The 26,211-nt window shown below is 40.6% G+C and overlaps 1 protein-coding gene across 1 annotated transcript in view; it reads right to left on the minus strand.

Annotated features, from left to right (window-relative positions):
• LOC111145470 (G protein-coupled receptor 1) overlaps window positions 1-14,586 on the minus strand; it is a 33,931-nt gene extending 19,345 nt beyond the window's left edge. The window contains exon 1 of the mRNA XM_022500369.1: window positions 14,535-14,586. The gene's annotated coding sequence lies outside the window, so the exon portion shown is untranslated. The remainder of the gene's footprint in view (window positions 1-14,534) is intronic.
• Between the last annotated feature and the right edge of the window lie 11,625 nt (window positions 14,587-26,211).

Below are 26,211 nucleotides of genomic sequence, written 5' to 3' on the forward strand. Positions count from 1 at the left end.
CAGTGGTGCGGGAGAAAGAATGGATGTTTGCATATACCGCACTGCTTCTATCGCTTTAGTACTTGGAGAACTCAAAAGCCAAGGGCTTCACCAGGTGCTCAAATCAGAAAATATCTTGGCATCTACACAAGTCCTATAATATATCTTCAGATAAACATAATATAAGCAGTTTGCTTCCTCTCAAGGAAGTTGGAAGGAACTCAGCAACAAACCACTTCATAGAAGAAAAACAATTTTTAGTTTTACTTTTAGCAAAGGTTCCTGCATCTTTTCTGTTCATCATAGATTTCCACGAATGGGGCAAAGTTAGACAAACCGTTTTAAGCCTAAAGTCCAATTACAAAAAGTTATTAAAAGCAGAAAAAGCATATGCCTGGGTGGCTCAGTCGGTTAAGGCTTTGGCTAAAGTTGTGGTCCCAGGGTCCTGGGATCAAGTCCCACATCAGGCTCCCTTCTTAGCGGGGAGTCTGCTTCTCCCTCTGCCCCTCCCCCTGCTTGTGCTTTCTCCCTCTTTCTCTCTAATAAGTAAATAAAATACTTAAAAAATATAAAAATAAACAAATAAAAGCCAAAAAATGGCAATTCTAAAATCATCCTTAAAACCACAATACAGGGGTGCCTGGGTGGCTCAGTCTTTAAGCGTCTGCCTTTAGTTCAGATTCCAGGGTCCTGGGATCGAGCCCTGCATCAGGCTCGGCAGGAGAGCCTGCTTCTCCCTCAGCCTCTGACCTTCCCCTTGCTTGTGTGCTCTCCTCTCTTTCTCAAATAAATAAATAAAATCTTAAAAAAAAAAAATAAACCACCATACAGAGTCATATTAAAAGTAACCATAGAGAGCTTGAGTTGAAGACACTTTAGTTTTGCTTGCATTCAAGATAATCAAGTTTTGAAAAAAGATATTCAGAATGGCCTTCCTATTACTTCTTAAAAAAATCTAATTTCACCATACTGACCTGGAAAATAGGACTTCACGGGAGTGTCCAGAATGTTCGTTAGAAATTACCTGTCTTCTCTCACTTCAGAATTCACTTGTTAAGCAACATCTGCATTGAACTTTATGCCAGTTACTGTATAAAACAAATCATCTCCTGACAGGTTCTCCTGGTTGGTAATGTGCTTAGGCAGCAATTACAGGCCTTGAATTTTTTTCCTAAGATGGATTTGGTAAGCCTACATCAAAGAGATACAGAAGATGGGCTAATGGCTTACTCAGTGCCTTTTTATCATCCAAGAGAAGGGTATTGATGTGGTCTGCCTGGGCAGGGTCCCAGCCCACCACCTCCACTCGCATTTCCATGATGTGCACTCTTCACCAAAGGCACTGTGACTAGTGTCCTGTGGCAATCTGTTCTGAGGTTTAGATGTGCTAAAATTTCTGCACCAAAGTAAGACTTCTCCTTGACCGTGAGCTCTATGTGAGTCCACAAAGGGATGTGACTGCTTTAAAAAAAAGGAAAGAAAAAAAAAGGTGAATTTGTCCTTGAGCTGTTCTAATAGAATGAAGGGAGTGTTCAACTCTGCTTGAACCGGTCAGATTGTACCTGGGAGTGTTACACTCTTTTCTGAGAATTACAGTTTTGGAGGAACAATGATAAACTAGAGCACGACCAGAAGAGAGACAACAGGACAGAGAGAAGGCTTGAAATTACATCATGTGAGGAACACTGAATGAATTGGTGGAAGCTATTTATTCCAGAAAAGAAAGGACAAGATAACCTTTTTTTAGAATTTATTTTTTTGGTTTATAATCTCTGTACCCAACATGGTGCTCGAACTTATGGCCCTGAAATCAAGAGTCACATGCTCTTCTGACTGAGCCAGCCAGGTGCTTTAGAGGAGGATAAATTTTTTCAAATGGCTCATGGTCTGGTATGCAGATGAGGGAGCTCTTACCTGACCAGAGAGCAAAACTAAGGAGAGAAAGACACATTGTACTTCCAAAAAAGGCAAAATTTTCTAAAGATGAGAGTTGTTTAAAATCAGGGTTTATTTGTTTAAAAAGTATTTATCAAAAAATATTTTAGAAAATATTTATTAAGCATCTACAGTATGTTCTAAGCCCCAAACAGTAGTAAGTAGCAGTGAACAGAACCCACGCAGCTTTCCTTCTTGTGCAAAGCTATGTCAGATAATGGCCCACTTCTCATGAATGGAGGTGCTGAATAAGGCAACAGAAAACTGAGGGTTTTTGTAGGAGGAAATCAGGAATTAAGTGTGACCGGGCTTGATGTTGTCTAAAGTTCTGCTAACTCTGAAACTCTACTATTTTGGTTTTTTTGTTGTTAAGACTTTTTTGTGGGCTCCTGGGTGGTTCAGTCCTTAAGTGTCTGCCTTCAGCTCAGGCCATGACCCCAGGGTCCTAGAATGGAGCCCCACATTGGGCTCCCTGCTTGGCGGGAAGCCTGCTTCTCTCTCTCCCACTCTCCCTGCTTGTGTTCCTTCTCTCGCTGTCTCTCTCTCTGTCAAATTAAATAAATAAAATCTTAAAAAAAAAAAGACTTTTATTTATTTGACACAGAGAGACACAGCGAGAGAGGGAACACAAGTGTTGGCAGCGGGGGGTGGGGGTTGGTGGCAGTGGGGGCGGTGGGAGAGGGAGAAGTAGGTTTCCTGCTGAGCAGAGAGCCCAATGCAGGGCTCAATCCTAGGACCCTGGAATCATGACCTGAGTCAAAGGCAGATGCTTAATGACTGAGCCACCCAGGAGCCCCTGAAACTCTAATGTTATACCTGTTACAGTTGGCTGGCTCTTCTGGCCCCTGGTCAGGATGTTCAGTCTGATTCTGTGGCTTAGCCATAATGTCCTACCAAACCGTGCCTATACGCAGTGCCTGCTTCACTAGGGGTTTTGGAAGGATGGGGTGCATGAAGGATAAATGTATGCCATATAATGTACTGTGAAGGGAAACAATTTTCACTCCCAAAGACATAGCAGCCATTTCTCCTCATTTTCATCTTTTTCAACTTGCCTTTAGTTGGGGGAAGGGGAGTTCTCTCTTTACAAACCGATTTCTATTCTTTAATCTCTTTGAAAGAGGGTAAAGTTAGTATGGCCAAAGATTATGGAATTATTGGGGCGCCTGGATGACTTAGTTGGTTAAGTGCCAGACTTCTGATTTCGGCTCAGGTCATGCCTAGTCTCAGGGTCGTGCTATCAAGCCCTACATCGGACTCTGTGCTCAGGGGGAGTCTGCTTGCGATTCCTCTCCCTCTCCCTCTGCCCCTTCCCTGCTTGCACATGCGTGCTCTCTCTCTCTCTTTCAGACAAATAAATCTTTAAAGATCATAGAATTATAGTCTGTTAAAGTGAAATGGGATGTCAGAGACAACTTAATCTAGTCCCTTCATTTAATACATGAGAAAAACAGAGAGTTGGGAGAACACATAAATACCTGAATACGGAGTGGTGGGGACAGGAAAGAAAAAAGAAAAATCCCTGAATACCTAAGACGGAAGCACTAAAAATTACTAGCATTTTACGCAAAATATCGACTTTGGGCCCAGAGAGTTTTATAAAGAATCATGCAGAATTTCTAGAAATTACAAAGTTGATATTGGAATTTATTTTACTGGATGCATAAAATAGTAGCTTAGACCCAGTCAACGGGAGAATGTAAACTAGAAGATCTGAAGAGGATAACTAAAATGTAGCGCAGCGAGACAATGAGATGGAAAATAGGAAAGAAAGCCTAAAAAATAAAGGACAGAGAGTAAAGCAGTCTAATATATTATCAAATCAACATGGCAGAAGGGAATAAAGCCTTGTGCTAACTAGGTGGTTAAAAGTAGGACCCCAATCAAAGTCTAGTTGATATGTGGGTGTTTTGAGCATCTAAAAATAGGATTATAAAATAATGAATGCCCATAATATCCCTTTTTTAAAAAATGTTTTTCTATTTATTTGCCAGAGAGAGCACAAGCAGGGGCAGTGGCAGGCAGAGGGAGAAGCAAGTTCCCCGCTGAACAGGACCCTGGGATCATGACCTGAGCCGAAGTCAGACACTTAATGAACTGAGCCACCCAGGTGCCCCCAAAATATTCCTGATCAGCACAGAGGGTTATTGATTTGGGGATCATTCAATCTGGTGATTCTGAAGAGGACAGGGACACCTTTGCTCTGCCCTGACATGGGTCATGTTCGAAAACAGGATCCCTTTGGCCTTGACCAAATATGGAACAACTCCCTAAGAGAATAAAATTGGAAGACAAAAACTCATTCTAGAAAGAAATCAGGACCATGCTTCTAAGACCTTTTGTAAAATTATGGAATGCCTGGAAATTTTTCATACTGATCGTGTTTCTGGTATCTACTATTCTCCCCTGGTGATTAGCAGTAAAAGATTTAAGGTAAAAATAGATGTTTGTGGAGCAAAGAATATGGCAGTTGGACAGATGCACAACAGGAGAAGTGGGTAGAGTCAGCTACTGGGGGAGAGGGAGGTAGGGAGGTGTCTGAGTTCCTGAGGCCTCTCACGGATGAGGAGAGAACACAGGAGGTGCTTGGAGCCTCACTCTGGGGTTGAATAGCAGAAAGAGACAAGTGGGATTCTCCAGCAAGGCGGTCAGTGGAATCTACATGACTCCTTGCGCCTGCCTATCTATCACCTATCTATCTATCATCTATCTATCTATCTATCTATCTATCTATCTATCTATCTATCATCTATCTATAAACGACAGTGTATGTTGATCCCTCCTAATAGCCCAAAAGCTGGGGGGAGTTATGTTTCTGGCAATATGGTACTCTAGATACTCTAGATATTCTTTAAACACCTTTCACTACAAAACCTTGAAAAACACTGGATTAAACATAACAAAATCATCTTTTTAAATGTATGGCTGAGGTGGCAAGAAGGTAAGGAAAATTCTTAGAGGCTTGAACGGAAATGGGGGGGATCAGGAATACAGAGAGACATCAAAGACATGGCTTATGCAACCTTTCCTTTGTTGTTACCACCATGCAAAGCTCAGAAGGTATAATGTAGGACCTGAAAATTTCCTTAAACTCCTGGAACCCGTAAGTCTCCCAGTTCCTGGTGAGGGGCGCTGGTGCATGCTGGGAGTACACTTTTAACTCCGCCTTAGCCTTCATTTTCTGCTTGCAGAAACTTCAAGGTCATCCAAAGTGAAAGATTAAGGCCTTTTCCTGCCTCTCTTGGCAATGCACAGGACCCTGGGCACCAGCACAGCTCTATACTTATTCTTAGGTATATGTCAGAGCTTTTCAAAGCCTCTCTGTATGTCTTATTCCTCAGTCTTCCTTTTAAAACTTTTGCTTAGGGGCGCCTGGGTGGCTTAGTCAGTTAAGTGTCTGACTCTTGGTTTTGGCTCAGGTCATGATCTCAGGGTCTTGAGACTGAACCTGGCATTCGGCTCCCTGCTTAGAAGGGAATCAGCTTCGTCTTTCTCCCTCTGCCCACTCCCCCATGTGCATGACTGCACACACGCACGCTCTGTCTCTCTCAATAGGTAAATAAATCTTTAAAAAATTTTTTTTAGTAAAGCTTTTGGTTAGTCTAATGCTTTCCCTCAACTGGTATTGACCTCCTCAGGCAGCTGCAAAGCTACTAACTGCTGTTACTATTTTCGATAAATGCTTACGGGGGAAAAGCTGTTCACCGTAGGTGAGCGGACTTAGGTCAAATACAGATGTTTTGCAAGTGAGGCTTTGCAGGAAGCCACCAGGCAGGACACAATAATTTTCTGGGAATGAAGCTTTTAAGGAGCTCCAAAGCTATTTTCTGTTCCTTCCAGTTGCTCCCAGGCTGCTGGTCTTCACGGGGAATGCAGGTTGTCAGCTTTCTAGAAGACTGCTCCGCTGGGTAAGACTAGAGCAAGTTACAAATGTCACACCGCTCACTTCTTAAACTGAGATGAAGCTGTTTTAAATTTTGTTGTTTTTGTTTTTGATGAACACTCCCAGATTGTTGCAAGCCTTTGGATAAATATCAGAGTTCTGGAGAAGTGGATGCAGACCATTTTGCCAGCTTCTTGTTGCTTTGTGGGGGAGACAGTTTTCTGAGGTCCTTGCTCTGCTAGTTTTGCTCCTGGCACCTGGCTGGGGAGTTTGACTAGGCATATTTTGCACATATGGGAGCCTCGTGGCTCAAGCAGCATGGTGTTCTTTAAAAAATTAGGCTTAGGGGTGCCTAGCTGAAGCGTCCAACTCTTGGTTTCAGCTCAGGTCATGGTCTCAGGGTTGTGAGATCGAGCCCCGGGTGAGGCTCTGTGCTCAGCTTGAGATTCTCTCTCTCCCTCTACCCCTCTTGCTTGCCCTCATTCTCTCTTGCTCTAAAATAAATAAATCTTTAAAAAAATTAAAAACAAATTAAAAATTACGCTTATTAAGTCTAAGAATAGCAATATAGCTCACATACTAATTAAACTCCTATGGAAACACATATATTTTCCCAACACCTTCTTCTTCTTCCTAAACATGCTAATGGTAGAGACTATAAAAGTGAATGAATGAATGAATGAATGAATGAGTGAATCGATCAGTCAGTCAAATTTGTGACTCATCAAAGGGTCTAGTACGGGACTTAAACACAATAAATATTCAAGGAATGGTGCTGAATCAAAACATATTGGCTCCAAATAGGCAAAATCAACCGATATGCTATTATAGTTTATCCTCACATAACACTAAATTTTTAGCTTTATATTTATCTCATATAAAGTTGTAAATTTTATGTTGATGATTTCCCACTTCCCTTAATGTTTATGGGATATACCTTGGTTTGGATGAAAAATAAGTACTAGAATAAAGTTTTTTGTTTTTTTTTTTTAAAGATTTTATTTATTTATTTGACAGACAGAGATCACAAGTAGGCAGAGAGGCAGGCAGAGAGAGAGAGAGGAAGAGAAGCAGGCTCCCTGCTGAGCAGGGAGCCCGATGCAGGGCTTGATCCCAGGACCCTGAGATCATGACCTGAGCCAAAGGCAGAGGCTTAACTCACTGAGCCACCCAGGCGCCCCTAGAATTAAGTTTTAACAATAAATTCTTTCCATAAAAGCAAGGAAAAAAAAAGAGAGGAAGGATGGAGGAAAGGAGAGGGGAGAGAGGAAGATCCTCCTGGCCCTTGTCAAGGTGGTGGCCACTGACAAATTTGGAAAGTATTTGACTAATACCTAGCAGAGATAATTATTTTCCATAAAAAAACTTATAACTAGCTCAATTGAAGGACATTAGTTAAAGGAGCCTGTCTGGAAATAATCTCGAAAAGATCTTTGTGTCTCATGTCTTCCTTAATTTGTTATAATGAATGAGTCATAATATTTTAAGAAGATTAGAGCTGCTTATAATGAGTGCTACATTTAAAGGACTAAAGAAGCTTTAGTAACAATATAATATAATATGATTATGGTACAAGATAATATGATGGGACAAGATAATATGATTCTTTCATTTCCTGTTATCACTAGCAAATTACCAAAAAAAAAAAAAAAAAAAACCCCACAAAGCAGGTTTTTGTTTTGTTCTTTGCTAGAGAAGAAAATGTGAAGGTTAAGTAGTATCTGGCTATGCATACACACTCACACACACATAAATACTGAGTTAACTCAATTTTATAAATGTGTAATAAAATTGGTGTCATAAATCGTTTCATCTCTTTACTTCTCTATGACTCTCCTTTATTAATAATGAATATAAAAGCAGGCCTTCAATGACTATGCTAGCGAAGACAGTCCACATCTTTGAAAATTGTTTTATCTGTATTAATACTTAAAATCATCGCATTAAAAGCAAATCATATTTTCCTCAGTTCTTGTGACATTAAGTCACAAGACTCAAATTTGAAAAACACTGAAAAAATAGGAAGGTTCTTCAAGACCTCAAACCTCTCCCATTTAGCCTTTGTCAAGGGAGTGCAAACAGAAGGGTAGTCCCAGATTAAAAGGGACAAGAGGGTGCCTGCCTGGTTCTGGATGGAGCATCCAAGTCTTGATCTGGGGTTACGAGTTCAAGACCCACATGACGTGTAGAGCTTTCTTTCTTTCTTTTTCTTTTTTAAAGCTTTTATTTACTTATTTGAGAGAGAGAGAGAGCACAAGGGAGAGCATGAGCCATGGGGAGGGGCAGAGGGAGAAGCAGTCTCCCCGCTGAGCAGGGAGCCCACACAGGGCTTGATCCCAGGACCCTGAGATCATGAACTGAGCTGAAGGCAGATGATTAATCCACTGAGCCACCCTACATGCCCCTAGAGCTTGCTTTAAAGAAAAGAAAAGAAAAATGTAATCTGTGACGATTGGTTAGATATTGATTTTTTGTATTTATCTTTTTTTTTTTTTTTTAACTGAGGTAGAGTTACTGCATAGTCTAGATCCCAAACTTGTTGCCCTAGCTCGAGGGAGAACCATCAAGAGACAGTGTCTAATTAGCAGCCCTTCAGGGGCTCCTGCTACTACACAGAGCTCCCTTCCTGGGGCCTTGCCTTCGAGAGTGGTTCACCTCTAGTGAGGACTGGAATAGAAGCAGAAAGGCCTGGCCATGGTGGCCCAGTGGGGGACGATTCTGATGGGTCCATTTTAGCTTCGCGGGTCTACCTCTGGCTAGAGTTGCCGGTCCTCCCTTGCAGCTCAATTTCTCCCCCTGCCCAGTTGTCTTTCCACCTTCCATACAAAGGTATTGATCCTAAGGGCACAACCTAATATCCGATTATTAAACTCTGTCTCTGAGTTTTCTTCTAGAAGAACTCAACCTGTGACTCAAGATGGATACCAGACAACCTCTAAATGAGGAACTTTTATTTTTTGTAAAGATTTATTTACTTATTTATTTGACAGACAGAGATCACAAATAGGCAGAGAGGCAGGCAGAGAGAGAGGGGGAAACAGGCTTCCTGCTGAGTAGAGCCCGATGCGGGGCTCGATCCCAGGACCCTGAGATCATGACCTGAGCAGAAGGCAGAGGCTTTAACCCACTGAGCCACCCAACTTTTTTGAAGTTCTGTTTTCTTTGAAAATGCTAATGTCATCAAAGACAAAGAAAGGCTATGGAAATGTTCCAGATTAAAACAGACTAAAGACACATGGTAACTAAATGTACTATATGATGCTGGACTGCATCATATACTACAGAAAAATAAAAGGCCAAAAAGAACATTATTGAAACAATTGACAGAATTGGAACAAGGATTAGAGATTGATTAAATATTGTCTCAACTTAACATTTCCCGTGATTATTAGGTATACAGCAATTATGTAGAAGAATGTCCTTGCTTTTAGGAAATAGGCAGTAAAATATATAGGGAGAAGAGGGCATGGGGTATGCAGCTTCCTCTCAAATGATTCAGAAAAACTACATACACACATACACAGGCAGAATATCAATACAAAGTAACAAAAATTTAACAATTGGTGAATAGAGGTAAAAAGGGATTTGAGAGGATTCTTCAAATTTTTCTTGTAACTCTTTTGCAAGCTTGAGATTATCTTCAAATAATAAATTGAAAATATATAAATATTACAGGTCAACCAGCTATGGTAAAATATTAATAATGGTTGAGATTACAAGTATGTAATTGTTCTCTGCACTATTCTTTCAACTTTTTTGAACGCTTGGAATTTTTCATAAAAAAGTTTGGAAAAAAATATAGGCCAGGATATTTGCTATGTTTTGACTCTTTAAGACTTGCAAGACTACCCTTTGGAACACTGGACCCTGATTTCAGGTAGGGGCCACTAATTTAACTGTTACTTTATCTGTGATTAACCGAAAGCATATATTAGCATACCAATTAGCCTCTGAAAGCTTCCCCCTTTCTCAAGGAGAGCTCTTTTTTTTTTTTTTTTTACGATTTTATTTATTTATTTGACAGAGGTCACGGGTAGGCAGAGAGGCAGGCAGAGAGAGAGGAAGGGAAGCAGGCTCCCTGCCTAGCAGAGAGCCTGACACAGGGCTCGATCCCAGGACCCTGGGACCATGACCCGAGCCGAAGGCAGAGGCTTTAACCCACTGAGCCACCCAGGTGCCCCAAGCAGAGTTCTTTAAATCTTTAATTATTTACCTCCTCTCTCTATGAAACCCCATTAGACGTACAGTGTAAGCTCTGAGTACCCAAATTTGATCTTTTTTAGTCTCTGCTATATCCTTAGTTGCTAGAACAATTCCGAGAACATGGAATATGACCAATAAATACCTGTTTTAAGAACAAGTGAGGAAGATCTTAAATTAATATAGACTTGTGTGTAAGTCAATAATTTCACCTATGAAACATCAACTTCTGTCATTATCGTCAAAATTAAATTTGGCTTTACTTTTTTGGCTTACTTTCTCTTTCTTACTGCAAGTTGGGAGCATCAGAATTCTGGAATTATCAGCAACCAAGTAGTTTATCTGGACAAACCTGAGCCAGGAAATAGCTTGAGGTAGTGCTGCTGGGCTCCTGGAGGGAGCAGCAGAGCCTTGAGGAAGCAAGCCCGCCAGGGCATGAAGTGTACGGTGACCTTGAGGAAGGAGGGGCAGCTGCGGCTCCTGGGGACCCACAAGGGGAGAACTCACCACGCAGGACAGAGCGAACTCGCATCCCAGAGAACCGATGTGCCACCACATGTGGAGGCATGAAGGCAGCCAGCGAAAGGAAACCACGCATCCGAGAAAGTAGCTTAGTTATTAGCCAAGAATCGACACTCACTCAGTAAGACCAGAAACTAATAAAGCTGCCAGAACTGGATCGGCCAGAAGTCAGAAGGCAGAAATCAGGACTGGAGCAGGAACTGAGAGAAACCTAAACAGATGTGGAAATAGCAGGAGCCTGCCCATCGGTTTTGTCTCATTTGGATGTTTGCCCACACGGAGCTGGCTGGAAGTGTTAACCACAAAACAACAGCCTCCCCATGATCACGTCCCCCTGGCAAACCACTGGCGCTTGCTGGTGGTGCGGTGGCTAATGGGGGCTCGGTCCCAGCTGGCAAAGGTCACCCTGGGACACACGACGCTGTTGTTCCTGGGCATCCTCTCAATTCTACTTGACTATACGGTACGGACTATTTCTACTCCCAACTCAGAGTTAGAACCCACTGAGCAAAGTATAACCAAGAGCCTTCAGTGTTTCATCCTTTATCCCTCTGTCCAGTCCCCACCTTCCCATTTTCAAATCTAGAAAGTTGCTTGCTCCCTCCCTAGGCAACTTTTATTTAAAATAATTTGTTTAGGGGCGCTTGGGTGACTCATTGGGTTAAGCCTCTGCCTTCGGCTCAGGTCATGATCTCAGGGTCCTGGGATTGAGCCCCACATCGGGCTCTCTGCTCTGCGGGGAGCCTGCTTCTCCCTCTCTCTCTGCCTGCCTTTCTGCCTGCTTGTGATCTCTCTCTCTGTCAAATAAATAAATAAAATCTTAAAAAAAAATAATAATTTGTTTAGGGGCGCCTGGGTGGCTCAGTCCGTTAAGCGTCTGCCTTCGGCTCAGGTCATGATCTCAGGGTCCTGGAATCGAGCCCCATATCAGACTCCCTATTCAGTGGGGAGTCCGCTTCTCCTCCTCCTTCTGCTGCTCCCCTCCAAATAAATAAGTAAAATCTTTTAAAAAATAAAATAAATAATTGGTTTAAAATTTTAATTAGTTATTTTACACTGAATAATAAAGAATTATCCATTTAGGGGCGCCTGAGTGGCTCAGTCGGTTGAGCCTCTGACTTCAGCACAGGGCACGATCCTGGAGTCTTGGAATCAAGCACTGCGTGGGGCCCCCTGTTTAGTGGAGAGCCTGCTTTTCCCTCCGCCAGCTGCTTCCCCTGCTTGTGCTCTCTCACTCTTGCTCTATCTCAAATAAATGAATAAATAAATCTTTTTAAAAAAATTATCTGTTTAACTGAAAGACCCAGTAAATATCTGGAGTGTTTTCCAGGTGACATCTTACCATACTGTTTACAAAAACACACACACCTACTCCTCAACCTCTTGACACATTGAAGTGGAACACTGGAATTAAAATCTAATTAGAATTTAAATTAGTGAAAAAAAAAAATCAGTACCGTGGGCTTAATACAGAAGTATAATGTAAGACATGCTTTATGATATGTAGGTGTCCTGAAAAATATGATTGAGTGGTTGTTGTGGGTTTTTTAAAGATCTTTTTAAAACATATTTTAAGTAATCTCTCCACCCAACAAGGGGCTTAAACTCAGAACCCCAAGATCAAGAGTTGCATGTTCTTCTGACCAAGCCAGCCAGGCCCCCCATGCTTGGGTTTTATTTCAGATATTTTACCCATCTACAGTGACAGTACTACATAATGTTTCTTTGATCTATTTCATTAGAAAATACTCAGCCTATTGGCCTGTAAGAGGACGTTCCTAAAGATGTCATCAGTGTGACCAAGAGCTGAGTTGTTGTGGGAGGAGTTATTACTCCAAAAGCAGACAAAGTTAGTATACCTGCAAAACAGAGGTAGTAAAACAACAAAACGGTTTAACTTCTATGGATTAACGTATAATTTTGCAGTAAGAAAACTCTGGAAAAAAAACTATTTTACTTTCATTAATAAATTTATGAGTTTGGTTTAGTATATATATATTCTTTTTTTTTTTTTTTACATTGAATTACTTATGAAGAGGGATATAATGTCTTTAGTATTTAGGGTCTGTCAGGAAAACTTGTGAAGATACTGAAAGGGGAAGACAGATTCCGAGTATCTTACCTAGTGTGTGTTTTCGGGTTCTCTGCCCGTTACTGTCTGAATATTTCACAATGGTGCACATTGTCGACAACTTATAATAATGCAAATGATCCTTGTCCACAGAAATATGAATGAATTGTGTCCAGTGGAATGCAACTGATTATTGCCCTGTGAATTACTAACCAGTTTCACCAATTTTGCAACTGTTTGTAAACTCATTTCAACATTCCTGATGGCCTATATATGTGTGTGATACTTTGATTCTCTTTTTAACCCACGGTAACATCTTACTGATTCTATCATTCATTACTGAGTTAAATAAGACCTTTGAGACATGTCAATTTTATATTTGTATGAGAGTCATGATTTATCTGTTCAAAAAATTATCTTTTAACAGATCGTTAGTCCAAAAGTGTTGGTCTTTTTTTTTTTTTTTTTTTTAAAGATTTTATTTATTTATTTATTTCACAGACAGAGAGTACAAGTAGGCAGAGAGGCAGGCAAAGAGAGGAGGAAGCAGCCTCCCTGCTGAGCAGACAGCCCGATGCGGGGCTCGATCCCAGGACCCTGGGATCATGACCTGAGTTGAAGGCAGAGGCTTTAACCCACTGAGCCACCCAGGTGCCCCCCAAAAGTGTTGGTCTTAACTTGAGAGGACAATGAAGACGGGGAGAAGGATGAGGGTGTGATAAGGTTTTTTAAGAAAGGTATATGAAGTTTCTTTCTGGTCCTCTCAATTTCCAAAACCTAAATTTACTCCTAGAGTAATGACGGTGTTCACATCAAGATGGGGAAACAGTCCCTCAGAGGAAAGGAGGGCTAAGTGGAATTCCAGACAACCAGGGAAGGGCTTCAGGAGAGAAAATTTCTAAGGGCACCCCAAGTTTGGTTTTGCGGATGCAAATTCCTTCTTGAGGGATCCCAGACTCTCTTCCCTGAACCCCTATCTGTCCTCTTTAAGGACTGTGTGTTAGAAGCCCAGGTCCGTAATAGGACTGTTGGAATCGAGAGACCAATAAGCAAGATTAATAGAATTGCTTTGCACAGCCAAAACCTTAACACACTATTCAAATAGGTTCAAATATGTACGGCTTTCCTTTTATCTCTCTTTTTTCTTTTTCTTTCCTTTTTTTTTTTCCCCCAGCCAGACTGAGGCTACTTTAATCATTGCTGCAGCTACTCAAACAGAGGAAGGGGCCAAGCCCATGCTCTAGCCACCCCCAAACTCCAGATAATTGGTTAGATGTGGCGTTTTGCCTGATGGACACTGCGGTTCCAGAACAGAGAATGTCTTTCTTGGCCCAAGAACATGTATCTGGCTCTCCAGAGTGGGATGAAGAGAAGTCATAGCAGCCCCCCAAACCCTCCAGTTATGTTTCACTGTCACCCCCCCCCCGTTCCCTACTCTCCCTTGAGATATCTAAATACATGTGGGATGTTTACGTAGAGTTGAATTTTATTTTAGTTTTGTTAATTTTTAAAAGGTTTCATTTATTTATTTTTGGCTCAAGCGCATGAGAGCGAGAGAGTGAGAGAGAACCGGGGGGAGAGGGGCAGAGGGAGAAGCAGACTCCCAGCTGGGCAGGGAGCTGGATGCAGGGCTTGACTTGGGGACCTTGGGATCACAACGCAAGCCAAAGGCAGGTGCTTAACCAACTGAGTCACCCAGGTGTCCTGAGTTGAATTTTAGTTCTCTGTTTCCTTTCCAGTCTTCTATGTTTGTCTTCTCTGCCACCTTTGTCTCTTCTGCTGTTAAACTGCCCTCTTTCCCACCAGCCCATCCTTACCAAGTGCTTGGATGAAACCCACAAACAATCACAAGCATTTCTGGGTGGTATTTTATGGTAACGAAGGACTAGAGCCCAGGAGTCAGGCAGACCCTGGTTTCAAATCGCAGTTCCACTTATTACCTACCCGTGTGGCCTTGCGAAGTTAGTCAGAAGCTCCAAGCCTCAGTTTCTCCATCTGTAAAAGAGGGACAATAATAATATCTACTTGATATTATGAAATGAGGCAGTCAAGTGACACTGAGCGTCACGGACACAGTCATCTGCTACTATTGTAATTTTTTTTTCCTGCCTCCAGACTCTCGTTTCTCATTTTCCCTCTATTTCTAGTGTACTTCTATTTCCCATCGTCTTATTTGTAGGTACCATTTCACACTTTTTTCTCAGTCTACCGTAAATAGCATCCTTACCTCCGAGGAAGGAGGTAATGGCTTGAACAAACAAGCCTTGCTGTTTCCCACACTTTCCTACTCTCTGCTCATAAACTTTTGTCCTAGCACATTTTCCACGAGTCCCCATTTTTGGTCAAACATGGTATAAAAACATTCAGACTTAACTGTTTCCTTGGGTCATTTCCTTATGAAGACTCCTATGTCATGTAAAATTTACATTAAAAAATCTGTACGCTTTTCTCTTGATACTCTGTCTTTTATGACAAGGGCCCTGGCTGAGAATTTAGAAGAGGAGAAGGAAAAGATATTTTTTTCCTCCCCTGCAATGGTAAAATCAAAGACAATGATCATACATATCACATCGTTTTCTTATTACAATTGACTTCCGTTTCTTCCTCTGTGATCTGGAGAGAAGGCCCATCAGTAAACCATTGTTGGGTTGTTCTAAGAATTATACAAGATACTTTCCATACAGCACTCTCACAAACACGGTGACCGTTCCTAAGACTGCCAGACTTTCTGTAAGAAGGGTGGCAAACACTGCCCCTACAAAGTGACACATTCCAAGAGGGGCAAGGAGTCTCCGTATGCCCAGGGAAAGCAGCGTTATGGCAGGAAGCAGAGTGGCTATGGTGGGTGGACAGATCTTCTGGGAAAAAACCAAAACTATAAAGAACATTGTGTTGAGGCTTGAATGTGTTGATTCTAGCTGCGGATCGAAGAGAACGCTAGCAATTAAGAGAAGAGAGCGTTTTGATAAGAGAAAGGGCTAAATGATCTAGTTCTAAGTGTCCAATTTTGTTTTATTATGAAGACAATATAATCTTGAGGTTATGTTTCACTTACAAAACTGATATAAGATACATACGTAAATGTCTCTCACAGCGCCTGGCTTATAGGAGGAGCTCAACAATTGTGAGCTTTTATTATTATCTTACTTTAATTAATCTTTTTATTAGGGTGTATTATGAAATAATTCACATAACATGGCTTTGTTGAAAGGTAGCAAATTTGTAGGCTTCCAGCTCATGTAATGATCGCTGGCTGTAAGCAGGGAGCTCATTTGATATTTGTGATTAGTTTAGCTAACATTTTGGATTTATGCTTCATTCTAAGAAAACATGGGCTGAAACATACCACTGTGAGCAGAAAAATAATGGTTTCCTGCTGTTACTGTAAAGCTACATTGTGTTCATTCCTTCCTTTCCAAAGTAGGACATTCTGATCCTGTGATATGTTCTACTGAAGGAATTTATTTATTTTGCACCAAATGATTCGTGTAGATGAGTTCATTTCTTGTGATAAAAATGAGTACAACATAGCTGGGCTTCTTGCTGTGATCTCACTGACTTGCTATAATCCAACTGGCTAGAAAACAGAGTAATTGCCTGGCTCAGGGAGAAGAAAACCAGCTTTTCCAAAGAAATTCTTTTGGGGGATTCTCTCAAGTTTGATGAACAAGTTACTTACCGTTTGCTTGAAAAAAATGTAAATGGAAGAAATGGTCTTTCTTTAGGAAATTACCAAAGAACACTCAGTGGATTTGAGATTCCACTGGACCCGGCAAACAATAGAGCTAATTTTTAAAAATCAAGCTTTTGTTTATTTGAGGCTGAAATAAATGAATGTGAATACTCTTTTTTTTTTTTTTAAATGATGTTTAAGTAATCTCTTTACCCAACATGGGGCTCGAACTTGTGACCCTGAGATCAAGAGTCACATATTCTTCTGATTGAGCCGGCCAGACACCCCAGGATGTGAATATTCTTGGAAATATGTTGTTTGTTTGGGGGGAGGAAGGGGAGAGGGAGAGGGAGAAAGAATCTGAAGCAAACTCTGCACTGAGCGCAGAGCCCGACGCAGGGCTCGATCCCACAGTCTGAAGATCATGACCTGAGCAGAAACCAAGAGTCCACTGCTCAACTAACTGAGCCACCCACGTGCCCCTGTTAATATTTTAATAAAAAGTTAAAATGGACAGACACTCTCTACAATCATTTCCCCCCACTGTGTTCTGGGAGCCACAATACCTTTCGAAGGAAATCTTTTATATAGTGGTTGGCATGTTATAATCCTTCCTATGAGAGAAGCCATTTTAAGCCTGTGCTGACATTCTCCCTTCCTTATTCAGTCTCTCAAAAAGAACAAAGCAAACCGTGGAAAAATGGCATGTTTGTACATCAAATTTCATTCCAGAGCAAGGCGTCGCTCCCAGATAAGGTAAGAAGAACTTAGTCATTTTATTGTCTTCTAAATTTCCCCCATCTTCTTGGTTAGTAGATGTAAAGGACTGTATAGAAGTACACATTGTGTGTGTGTTGATAATGAGAAAATCACTCCAGAGGTGAAGGCCTTTATTTTGAATAGGGTTGATGAAATGAAAGTCTATGTGGGACAGAATGGCAATCAAACAAAAAGGTCATGTTTAACGTTAGGTATCTGATCAGCTAAGAGTAAATAATTTATATCAGCTTAGTGTTTTTCATGATGTAGCCAGATATTTGATTCGACTAAGCTTTTATTTCCTTATAACACAACAATAAAACAAATAATTATATATATATATATATATATATGTATATATATATAAATATCTTATTTAGTTTTAGAATTTGGGAGAAAATCTCCAGCTCTCCTTAAGGGTAAGCGATATTTTCAGATGTTACAGAGAGCATGTGCGTAAGAAGGGGGGCAGAGGAAAAAGGAAAGAGAGAATCCTGAGCAGACTCCCTGCTGAGCACGGAGTCTGATGTGGGGCTCGATCTCACAACCCTAAGACCACAACCTGAGCCAAAATCAAGTCGGACGCTTAACTGACTGAGCCCCCAGTCATTTACTTTCCTAAATGAACTCTTCTCACCAGCCTGCCACCTCAGTCTCAGTCAGGGTCACTGCTCTCTACACTTTACTTATAACCTTTAGTTTTTTTTTAAATTTTTTAAATTTATTTTCAGCGTAACAGTATTCATTGTTGTTGCACCACACCCAGTGCTGTATGCAATCCGTGCCCTCTCCAATACCCACCACCTGGTTCCCCCAACCTCCCACCCTAACCTTTAGTTTTATATTTGAATACTTATTTGATAAATGTCTCTCCTCCAGCAAGCTGTAGTTTTTGCTTGCCTTTATACCTTCAGATCCTAGCACAGGGCCCAGCAAATAGTAGAGCTGAATAGTATTTATTACAGCCCAGAAGACGACTTAGTGACTTTCAATAGAAGGCATTTATGACCATGGCATCTTGACCATAACTAACCATAATTTTTATCTAAAAAGGCAAAAAGGTGAGTTTGAGGTGAGAATTTAAGTTCTTGATTATCATCAAATTCATTAGTTCCTGTGTTCAGTTCCTCTTTTTTATTAAAGATGGTAAAAGAATGTTGAGTACTTAGGAAAACAAGCCTTACTCCTGGTGTGTTAAATCCGTTCAGCCAGTTAACTAGACAAGGGCTTTTGGTGGACAATGGGTCTTTCTTCCAGGGAAAGCTGATGAAATTTTCCTCTAAAATCTTACCAAGAGCAAACTAGTTCACTATTAACCATATAGTTGTCTAATCATGTATTACTCATAATTAAAACCAGTTCACTTAACCACATGCAAAAGGAAGCAAATCCCAGGCACACCTAATTATATAATAGCATTTAACACATGATGGCAATACCTAACATTTCCCACATACTTGTTAAATATAACACAATACTAAGCCATTTTACATGCATTTTCACGTTTAATTCTCACAACAACACTGTGAAGTACTTTTATTTCCATGAGGCAAAGCGAGGTTGGGTATTTAGCAATAGTACTGAATCTCAGACAAGACCTCTGGGTCTGACTTCAGAGATTTCCTTCTTAACCCTTGTACACAACCTCTGTAGTAATTATCTGTGGATGTGTTTATCTCTCCTACTAAACTGGGAAAGCCTCAAGGACAAGGACAGTGCTTTACTCATCCTATGTGTCAAGCACAGAGCAGAGTGCAAAAATCATAACAGATGCTTGATAAAAGTTTAGTGAATGAAGGAGAAAGTGCTTTTTCAGTCACCAAAACTATAGTATGTTTACGATGGTTTTCATGTTAAATATAGTTGACTATATCATGTATATGAAAAAATACACAAATCAAACAAATATTTATATAATAAAACAATTATATGTGTACACAAATATTGTACTGTTCTTATTAAATTAGTAAACAATATTTTCTGAAAAAAAATTTAAAAAACAATATTTTCTGTTAAAGCATAAGAAACTGCCATTTTGTTAGGTCAAAAATGGTCGAGTAGGGGTGCCTGGGTGGCTCAGTGGGTTAAAGCCTCTGCCTTCGGCTCAGGTCATGATCCCAGCATCCTGGGATCGAACCTCGAATCGGGCTCTCTGCTCAGCAGGGAGCCTGCTTCCTCCTCTCTCTCTGCCTGCCTCTCTGACTACTTGTGATCTCTATCAAATAAATAAATAAAATCTTTAAAAAAAAATGGTCAAGTAAAATAATAGGATTTTATAGGGTATAATCTAATTAAAAAAACTATGTCAACTCTATATAATGAAGCAGAAAACTCCATTACCATATTTTTTCCCTACTCAAATGAAGTTTGTCCTTATAAACCTCCAAAAAGAAAGTTTTATGAAAAATTAGGGATGACATCTCTGTAATCACCTTGTTCTAACTCCAGTAATACAACTTTATATACAAATTATTTTGCATGCCCTTGAAGACAATGTGGTCTTAACGAAAATTCAACCCCAAACATATTTATTAGACTTGACTTGACATTTTTTCTAAGGTGCCAGTTTGCATACTTCCTTTCAAAAATCCTTCTCCATGAAGTCTTCCCTTTTTTAGTAGCAACTGGGCCTTTATCCCAAGCCCTGATACACCCCCTAGTGTTCCTTAAACACTTTTGTAATGATTACATTACATGTGTTTGTAATGATCACTTTTTGTTGAATAACGAAGTCTTTTGCATGCAATTATGTAAAACATTGGAAATGGCAGAGCTAAACCCAACTGATTCAGTTATTATACTAGATGACTGACTGGTTGACCATAGACAGGTCTTTAATGACTTTTTTTTTTGCATAAAAGGAAATGCAAAATTAGAGCTTCGGAGCGTAACCCTGGGAGCCATTTTAAGCACAAGCGAAATCTGTTTGCTTCCTCATGATTCCTGAGGGAACACTATGACCTCTCTTCACTGAATTCTTTATGTGTGAAACTTTATGAAATGAATTACTTTCTTGGTTTCACCTCACTTGGAACTTTGTAATCATGAGTGTGCCTTTCGACAATAATACCAACAAGGCCTCTATGTTTGGTGTTCTAAAATGGCCGCCTAAACACTGATGGGCCCGAATCCTTTTCCTACGCTACTTCCACCTTCAGTTTAAAAAAGTACACTCAAGGGGCTCTTCGCTGGCTCAGTTGGTAGGGCGAGCGACTATTGATCTTAGGGGTGTGAGTTTGAGCCCCATATTGGCTGTAGAGAGGACTTAAAAAAAATAAAATCTTAAAATAAATAAAAGGTAAAAAAAAAAAGTACACTCAAAAATAAAAATTCCGCTTGGGAATCTCCTGGTCCCAGTTGGGATAGCCTGACTTTGAGCCCAGCTATTTTACCGGAATGGTTGAATTCCGAAATACTTCACACAGCTGGGCCACACTGGTAATACAGGTTTCCAGGACTTAAGGGAGAACCTTCAATGCAGAATTGAGTTAGATGTGGATTCCCAAGGACAGTAGTCAGCAGTGTTGCTGAAGATAGTGAAAAACATCAGGTGTTACCTAAATATATTCCTGCTGTAACCTGGAAACTTCCCAAGTGGACAGTGGACACAAACGGGATGGTATAAGCTTTAATTCAGGATTCACTGGGGTGTCTCCATTGACTGATGTGGAACCTACTGTGTTTGCCCACTAAATACATCCCACGTGAGGAGAGTTCACCAAAGAGTATTTCCTCGGCCTCCCGGAGGTGAATTGCACGTGTTTATTCCAAGTTTGCACTTCCAGGGTGCCGCAACTCCCTTGGGTGTGGGGCCAGAGCCCAGGGCCGCTTGCCCTGCCAAAGCTGGGTGGAGCTTTGCCATGAAGTGAGGGTAGTGGGACGGAGAATTCTCTTTCATGGGTATTTTTTTCTTAGAGGAGATCCCAAATAGGGCTGCTATGTCCTGACATTTTAGTGGAAACAGCTCTTTGTTTTTCACTTGCTGCTGCTCTCATATGCCTTCTCCTCTCAAGGGTCAAAGGTCTGTGCTCTCCCTCCTAGAAAGTTCTTCTGCAAGCTCCTCAGGCTAAGGAGGACTTCTGGTGGGTATACCCGTCAGTTCCTCCGTCAAGGCCAAATCTAGTCATCTCACTTCAACTCATGATGGGACACGATACCCACCTCTCTCACTGTCTCACCTCCTCCGTGAACTGTTAACTTGCATGTTCCTGTCCATGTCCCTCCCTCCCTTTCATGAACTCCACCTTCTGGAGGCACTCCATACCTCTAAACCCTTTTTTTTTTTTTTTTTTTAAGATTTTATATGAGAGAGCGAGCGAGTGAGCATGAAATCACAAGCAGCGGGGAGGGGCAAAGTGAGAGGGAGAAGCAGACTGCCACTGAACCAGGAGCCCCATGTGGGGCTCGAGCCCAGGGACCTGAGATCATGACCTGAGCCCAAGGCAGGGGCTTAGCAACTGAGCCAGCCAGGCGCCCCACTTCTAAACCTTTTTAGTTTAGGGCTGGCTCAGTCAACAGAGCAAGTGACTCTTGATCTCAGGGTCCTGAGTTTGAGCCCCAGTAAGCATAGAGAATCTTAAAAAAATAAATAAGTTTTTTAGTTTAATAATTTCATTCTGTCCCCCAAGCTGCACAACTTTAAGCTTACCGAGGGCAGGGAATATTCCTTTAAAATTCTTGTGTCTTCTACCACCAGACCTGAGGGTTTGGTAGGGATCTGTTTGACTGAATAAGACATGTACAGGGAACTTTTCTTAGTTAATGATAAACAAGTACCCCTCTCTCCCCCACGAAATGAAAAATAGTAGACTTCTAAATAAATAACCAAAATTTCCAGCCTCCGTCTTCTTTTTTTAAGATTTTAATTTTTTTTAAAGTAATCTCTACACCCAACGTGGGACTCAAACTTACAACCCTGAAATCAAGATCTTGGGGTCATGAGATGGAGCCCTGCCACACGCTCAGTCCTCAGTGAGGAGTCTGCTTGTCCCCCACCGCCGCCCTTCTGCCCCATCCCCCCTTATGTGTGTACTCTCTGTCTCAAATAAATAAATAAATAAATAAAATATTTTTTAAAGATTAAAAATAAAAGAGTTGCATGTTCTACCAGCTGAGTCAGCTAGGTGCCTACCCCCCGTCCCTGTCCCCCCATCTTCCATCTTCCACATGGAGGTGACATGGAGTAAGACACAACAAAAGAATATTTAGACCGTTCATTAAGTCCTAACACATTTTATTTATTTGATTTGGTGAATTCCTTTATCACAAACCAAGTCTTTATTTGCGTGGGTCCTGCCAAGAGCTGTGTATGCAATATTGCATACACTCAAGTTCGCATGGGCTGGTTGATTGTTGTTTTAACAATTAACAAGGACCAGTAAGGCCAAGATCAGAAGGTTGGCTCTCCCCGGGGTCAGTTCCCTGCGTGGAGAGAAACGCTTCCACAGTCAAAGCCAAACCCTATTTAACATCTGCCTCCACCCTCTAATTAATCATCTGACCAATATATTAGTTTGGCTGAAGGGATAACTGTATAATTTCTAATAAAACGTTTGTGCCTAAGTCATGTATACTTTGTTCCAACTGACACTATCGTCTTTAACAATGAAGAGTGTTTTCCATCTTATTTGAGTATCAATGGAATAATCAAAACATACTATAATAATTGAAGAATATGAAAAAACATTCTGAATGAAAGAGTTGTCTCAACTAAATTTTTTAGGTACCTACTATTTGTGCGAGGTACCCATTATATATGTCACGTTGAGAAATGACTTAACCAGAGATTTAAGAAGAAAGGGAGGTGGGGTTCCTGGGTGGCTCAGTTGGTTAAACATCAGACTCTTGATCTCAGCTCAGGTCTCAATCTCACAGTCACAAGAGTTCAAGTCCCACATTGGGCATGGAGCTTACTTTAAAAAAAAAAAAAAAGGAGGTGGGAGGAGGTGGATTGTGGTGCAGGAAGAAAATCTAGCTCATCAGCTTTATTTTGGAGAAAGGGAAACTGAGGTCCAGAGAGTCTTTTCTGCCTCAAGCAATGAAAAAAAGCTAAAAGCAGAGTTGGTATTACAATCCTTCAGTGACAGGCAAAATCAAAATAGTAATTGTAAAGATATTATGCAATCATAGATTTGAACATTGTCCGATTTAAGAGAATGCTGTTAGTAATCTTCATTTAACTAGTTATGTTTTTTCTAGCTATTAAGTTTTATACTATCAGTTTTTATTGTAGTCTTGGCTTTCACTACTTTCATTAGAAGTTTTATGAGGCAGAAACATTTACTAAAGTTAATGTCATCAAAGAAACCAGGTGAATTAGAACTGAAGAGCCCCCATGAGATCAAAGGATTTAACTTTTGTGGTTTTTATGAAACTTGAGGACTGAAGAAAAAAATAGAAATTTTCAATATGATAGAGTTTTTAAATGATAAAATTAATAGACTATTAGAGAAAGTTTAGGAAAAAAAGAAGAGATGTATCACATAAAGGGTCCAGCACACACCACTGTGGCACAAAAATTATTTTGAGAAGAAGGCATTTGAGGTCCCAAATAACTCAATTGTCATAAAGCCCTTCCTGGAAAGCAATCAGGGAAGGCTGACTCCTAACTAGAGGTAAGAAGTCTTCACACCACACCTGAAGAGAAAACAGTCACATCTATTCTTTTAAGGGCCCATTTATCTTTCTAAAAAGTCATTTGTTTTCCCTTAAGTGTCCTTTCTTCCCCTCCTTTATCAAGATGGTATGTAAACCCCAAATTGTGGGATATGTAAACCCCAAAAATCTCTTTGAGTCACATTTTTCTCTGAACTCCCCTATGAATGTTAAGACAAATATGTGATTAAATTTGGTCTTTTTTCTTACTAATTTGTCTCTAATGAGTTTAATTCGCAGAGCTTCACAACTGAACCTAAGAGGATAGAGGAAAAGTTTTCTCTCTCAACATACCATCAGCTCACAATCATAAAGTCACTTTTGGCTTAAAACAACTGTTTCAACTGTCATATTTTCTTCAGTTTTTTCTACTGTGTTTACTTTTTTTTTTTAAGATTTTTTAATTTATTTTTTTGTTTGACAGAGATCACAAGTAGGTAGAGAGTCAGGCAGAGAGAGAGGAAGGGAAGCAGGCTCCCCGCTGAGCAGAGAGCCCGATGTGGGGCTCAATCCCAGGAACCTGGGATCATGACCTGAGCCGAAGGCAGAGGCTTAATGCACTGAGCCACCCAGGCGCCCCTCAACTGTGTTTACTTTTCACTAGTAATAATCATTGTTAATATTATAAGCACCCATTCATGATACAACATAATCCTCCAAATTATGATTTCTGGATGCCTGCAAAATATTTCAATGAGATGCTATAAAGAGGTTCCTTAACTGGCCTCTTACCATTGGATATTTGCTTCAAATTTTTTCCAAATTATAAATAATTTAGAAAAAAAAATTTTAAGCATAAAGCTTTTCTCCTTTTAAAATTACTTCCGTGGGTTATCTCCGACTGCTGCGGCCTTTGAAAAGGGAACGTTGACTTAAATATCCATCTCTGACAGATGACAATTAGCAGTAAAGTAACAGAAAATATGTTATAAATGAAACGCCTAAAGTCTCATGTAAAATTATAAATAAAGGCCATAAAAAAAAATAGAAGGCATTTAGCATTTAGTGTCTGAAAGATGTGCAAACATGATGAGAATTTATTCCGTAACGGGAATTACTTTAACTAGATAGACACCCAGAGAAAGATCCCTTGGCATCTTTGTTTTTTTTCTTCCCCCTACAAAACAAACAAAAAAATAGTGGTGGATTCATTGAGCAACAAGTCTGTGGAAGCTTGGACTAAAAAGAGTTCCAGTGAAAACGGGCCAATGTGAAAGAATAATTGCTGGTGAAAGTTATCAACTTTTCATTTGGTTTTCATTAGCTTTCACTTGGAGGTAAGGATCAGCTATTAGACAGAAAGCAATTGGTGCTCACAGTTATCTGCCTCCCAAAAGAACAATCAAGTTCAAGGAACCTTTTCTCCCGGCGATTTCCCTGCATTTAGCCATTTGTCCTTCATTAGGGGAGCCCAGGTACCAATTATTCTCACAGGCAATTGATTATGAGATTTCAAAAATGCAGCAGCAACAAAGAAATGTTTGCTTTGACGAACCACAAGCCATTCATCTTTAAAAGAGGGGAAAAAACCAACCAAACCACATTACAGCTCCATTTAGAACTTTTCCCCTACCTTGTCATCTAAGGAGGGCAAAATCAATTTTCATTTGAGAGCACCATTTCCTCCTACTAGTTTTCTCTAAGTGGCCTTTCCACAAATGATGTTTGATTATTTCTGAGTCACAACTACTTAAAATCCACATTTATGAGCTGTAATTTCCTAGGTAAAAGCCGAGGGAATTACTGAAAGTTCTTTGTGCTCTCCCCCCCAGCCCTCCCCCCCAGCAACATCCTCATGTTCTCTCTTTCCGCGTTGGAGGCTTTAATCCGCAGCTGTAGCAAGTCCGGTTGTGACCTTCCCTAAACACTCTGACAGGACCAAAAATAGAAATCTGCACACAGAAGCTTTTCCTAAACTATCAGGAGTCCTTTTCCTCGTTTGCCAGCTGGTAGTTTGTCAAAATACTGTTTTGTAAATAAATCATCTGCAGAAAATCCTCATCAGGTCAGCTGCAAATGTGTCAGATGGAGGAAAACAAACAAGAAAGCACTTACCAGTTAATTTACTTTGAGGAGAGAAGCTATTCTGATGCCTGGGTGTGACCTCCCGGCTCCAGAATGAAAGGGAGGGTGGTTTTCAGAACCGCTACGTTGGACACTCTTTCCCAGCCTCCTCATTTGGCTTTTATCTGGCTTTTGAAATGACACTGTAGAAGGAAAGGGATGTTGGGTTTCATTTGAATGTGGTTCTTCCCCTCCTCCACCATCCTCCATAAAAATTCATCATGTATTCCAGGGGAAAAGTAAGCAATGAACATACTGCACAAATTAATTCTTTTGCTCAGCGTGTTTGTGTGTATAACTGAGGTTTGTTTTTTGAATGGAAATCATTGCTATTGGCTGCGGTGCCACAGTCTGAAAAGTGATGGGGGGGGCACCGATCCTTCCTTTGTTTGGTGGGCTTTTTGCTTATGAAAAGTCAAGTTAAATGTCTTTCCAACGAGGGAATGAAAAGAACCTTAGAATGTCAAAGGA

The sequence above is a fragment of the Enhydra lutris genome, unplaced genomic scaffold (assembly GCF_002288905.1).
Source record: "Enhydra lutris kenyoni isolate GAN:26980312 unplaced genomic scaffold, ASM228890v2 scaffoldscaffold1, whole genome shotgun sequence".
NCBI classification, from domain to species: Eukaryota; Metazoa; Chordata; class Mammalia; order Carnivora; family Mustelidae; genus Enhydra; species Enhydra lutris.